The sequence below is a fragment of the Crocodylus porosus genome, unplaced genomic scaffold, assembly GCF_001723895.1.
Source record: "Crocodylus porosus isolate Cpor-Errol unplaced genomic scaffold, CroPor_comp1, whole genome shotgun sequence".
Lineage (NCBI taxonomy): Eukaryota > Metazoa > Chordata > Crocodylia > Crocodylidae > Crocodylus > Crocodylus porosus.
Window position 1 is genome coordinate 103,694,615 of NW_017728943.1, and position 4,272 is coordinate 103,698,886.

A 4,272-nucleotide genomic window follows, 5' to 3' on the forward strand; every position below is an offset into this window, starting at 1 on the left:
GGACTCGGGGAAAGTCTGTTCACCAGGGCCCCCTTGGAGTCACAATGGAACAATGGCCACAAGCTGAGGGAGGATAGGTTTAGGTTAGATATTAGGAAGAACTACTTCACAGTAAGGGTGGCCAGAGCCTGGAATAGGCTTCCCGGAGAGGTGGTGCTCTCACCTTCCCTGGAAATCTTCAAGAGGAGACTGGATGGGCACCTGGCTGGGGTCTTATGGCCCCTACCATCCCCAGTGCTCCTTCCTGCCTATGGCAGGGGGTCGGACTAGATGATCTGTCTAGATCCCTCCCAACTCATTGATTCTATGACTTTGTGACTTTGATGATAGTTAAGCATTGGAACAAGCACCCTGCAGAGGGAATAGAATCTCCACCCTCGGACGTTTTCAAGAGCAGGTTAGGTAGATGCTTGGCTAAGATGGTTTAGTCAGGAATGATCCTGCCTTGAGCAGGGCCCTGGACTAGATGATTCCCTGAGGACCCTTCAGGCCCTATTTTCCCTACAATCCTAGGAAGTACCTTCCCACCCTATTTTATTATGTTCCTATGATTTCAGAATTTGCTACAAGCATCAGTTGACCTTTGTTCTATACCTGTGAAGGATGTATAGTGATAGCTGTTTTAGTGATGGTTGAAGTAAGGTACAGAGAGGTTAAGGGCACGCAGAAAGCAGTAGGGTCTGAAGTAGAACCCCATATTCCTGACTTTTTCTCCAACTGCTATAAAAACTGTTTCAGTTTAGCAATATGCAAGAAGCACGGTTATGGAATATGAAATAACCGTGTCATTGGCGAACCCTCCCCCCCAATAACATTTTGTCCAAGAACTAAAAATCCAACAATCCACAGCTGTGACTATTATACTTCATGGCCTAGGTTTAAGCAACAGGTCAGTTGTTCACAAAAAATCCATCTTCTTGTCTTTCTTTTCTGAATTTATCTAAAGCTCTAAATACAACATGCTGTGCAATGTCTGCAAGTATTTGGACCTGGCCACAGTTGTGAATCAAACTCTATACACATTTGATTGTCTGAAAAAATGGCACAGGCAACTTCACTTCCTCTTCAAAACATCACTGCTGCTGAAGCCCAGGAAGGCTATACTTTGTTTACTATGCCTGGTCTTGATTTATAGTTATCAGATAAGCAGAAATCCAAGCTTAGTATTTAGCTCTGGCATTAAAATCAAGCCAAGAGGTGATGCAGCTGATTAATTTGCCCAGAACTTTCCAGTTCACTGAGGAAAATATGGAGGTTCCCATTTCAATGTCAAATGTGTAAGCACCAAGATGTAAAGGTATAGATAAATTGTAGACATCTAACTGGCAGACTACAGTAATTGCCATGCCAGGCCAGAGATTTATAGTAGTCTGCACAATGATTAGGTCACTGATAATTTAAAGAAACAAAGGTTAGACTATAAAATAACTGAATAGCTTTCCAAGTCCCAAAGAGAGCTGCAGTTTGCCAAGCCAAGATATTAAAATCTTCTATTAGCCAATGGGAGATTAACATAAGAGCACTTTTGCTAAGATAATATATCTTGTTCTCTACCAAGTTCTTAGATCTTAAAACAAAGAAACTTTGTCTTTTTCATAGTCAGGATTGTATCCGACACTCTCCTACTACAGGAGCTAAATGCTGCTTTTACCTGCTCGAGCTGTATGCTAGTAGAATGAAGTGATGGGTTACAGTGAGATCTAGAGCCAGCCTGCTGGCACACTCTAGGAGACAAAGTAAGGATTATTGGAGATACCTCTTTTGGATTTTATATAATGTGAGACAGCAGTACATGAGGGTGCAATGAGGTATAAAGTCAGATGAGTTTTTTACTGTTGACAAGTGGTTTTGTTGATGATTGCTTTAAAAAAAAATTAGCAAGATTTCACATGGGGAGAAAGTGTGGGAAAAGGGGAGGGTTTAAGAAGGAAATGAGAGGTGGCAAATGAATACAGGCATGAAAGTCAAAGAGAGTGGAAAAAGCTATTTGGGAAAGAATGCAGCAGACAAGCTTGTGGAATAAAAGCCTGTGACATCACAGCTCATACCTGAGTCATTTGGGGACAGGAGAGCAGGCATGCAGAAGCTGGATATTAGAAGTAAACTATGATTAAGAGGTATCTGATCTACTGAAACTACATGTACCTACACTGAGACACAATCTGCTGAAGATCTTGCCTCTTTTACAAGCATTCAGTTATGCCTACTTTAGCTTCAAAGAGATATGTGTATCCTGGAGGTGACTGGTTTTATGGTCAAGTTGGTGGCCATTTCCTCCAGGGATGATTGGTGCCATTCCAGAGAAATGAGGCCACATGGAGTGGCTTCTGGGAGGCCTCTGATACAGCATACCTTTTATTATGGCAGCCTCATTTCTCACCACTGTGCAGTATTGCAACTTGTTGAGCATGTCATGGATTATAGCAGTTTACTGTATTGGGGAATTTTTCTCATAGATTCATAGATTGTAGAGTCGAAAGGGACCACAAAGGATCTTTGTGTCCGACCCCCTGCCCCAGGCAGGAAAGAGGACCGAGGTCAGATGACCCCAGCCAGCTGCCTGTCTAGCCTCCTCTTGAAGACCTCCAAGTTAGGTGGTAGTACTACCTCTTTTGGCAGCCCGTTCCAGATTCTGACCACCCTTACTGTGAAAAATTTCTTCCTAATGTCTAACCTGAATCTACTCTCCACTAGTTTGTACCCATTATTCCTAGTTACTCCTAGGGGTGCTCTGGTAAGTAGCACACCTCCAATTGCCTGTTGTCATCCTTTGATAAACTTATAGGCAGCTACAAGGTCTCCGCTCAGATGTCTCTTGTGCAGGCGAAGAGATCCAGATCCCTCAACCTCCCCTCATAGGGTCTTGCACGGAGGCCACTAATCATATGAGTAGCCCTCCTCTGAACCCTCCCTTGCTTATAACTCTTTGCCATAATTATTTGTTTTTTTTCTAGTTGGCTTCTTTCACTCCTTTCTTTGAAGTGGGTTTCAGTTATGTTGTTGACAGTATTGTTGTGATTCAACATGCTCAGTAATTTTTATATTTCCTTAGCAGTTAGCAACTCCATTACAGGGATGCAGTTGGCATCACTTTGTGTGGTTGTCAGTCCTGCATAGATTAAATGATTACACTGTCTTTGGAATTTTTCTTTCCATTCTGAGTTGTCTTTTGCTGAATTCCTTTCCAAGTTTGCAAATACATGTTTGCTTTAAAAAGGAAAATGCCCTCTCCTCTCCTCTCCTCTCCAAATTATTAAAACAAACTAAAGCCCTCCAAAGTTAAAGGTTCTTCAAAAATTGATTTCTATGGAGGGTTAGGCTCAAGTATCTCAGGTTTAAGTCCTCTAAATAGTTAAGTCAAAGACTCACTGTTAACCCATTAAGCTAGCATGGTTAAGACACAACAGGTTCTTTAGCCAGTGGTACACAATGAATGATGTGGTTGTAATATCACATCTGTCTATTTCTGACTGTTCAACCTGAATGACCAGGAGCCCATGTACAGCTGAGTCACTTTCAAGGGGCACAGGGAAAGGGAGTGCCTTCATTACAAGCCTGGAATAAGGCTCGAAATCATGCTTCTGGGTCCACAACAAGCCAATGTATTCACTCTGCCACCATGTCCTGGCAGATCTACTCAGGAACAGTCCTTGTTATCTGGTTAATCAGGTTAGCTACCAAATGCAACAATGCCTGCAACAAAAAGATTGGCTAGTAGTGCCAGCTTCCTATTCAGTTACCCAGAGTGCTGAGTAGATAAATGCAAATTGCAGACAGCAAGTAAAGTGTATGGTACTGTTTGTGGTATTTAAGTCATCTCATTATGCACTGGCCATTCATGGGTTGCATGCCAAAACATTAAATTTATATTTATCATCACATTTATTTACTTTTTCTTTGGGGCAAAATACCTTTCTTTCTTTCTTATTCGACCTGGAGGGATGTGGGCAGTGGGGTTCCGCAGGGCTCGGTCGTCGGGCCCGCACTGTTCAACATCTTCATCAGTGACTTGGACGAGGGGGTGAAAAGCACCCTGTTCAGATTTGCTGATGACGCTAAGAGATGGGGGGATGTGGGTACGCTAGAAGGGAGGAATAGGCTGCAATTGGACCTAGACAGGTTACAGGGGTGGGCGGATGAGAACAGGATGGGTTTCAACACTGACAAGTGCAAGGTACTTGGCCTGCGGGGGAAGAACCAGCAGCATACCTACAAGCTGGGGAACTCCCTTCTCTTCAGCACAGAGGCAGAAAAGGATCTCGGAGTCATTAT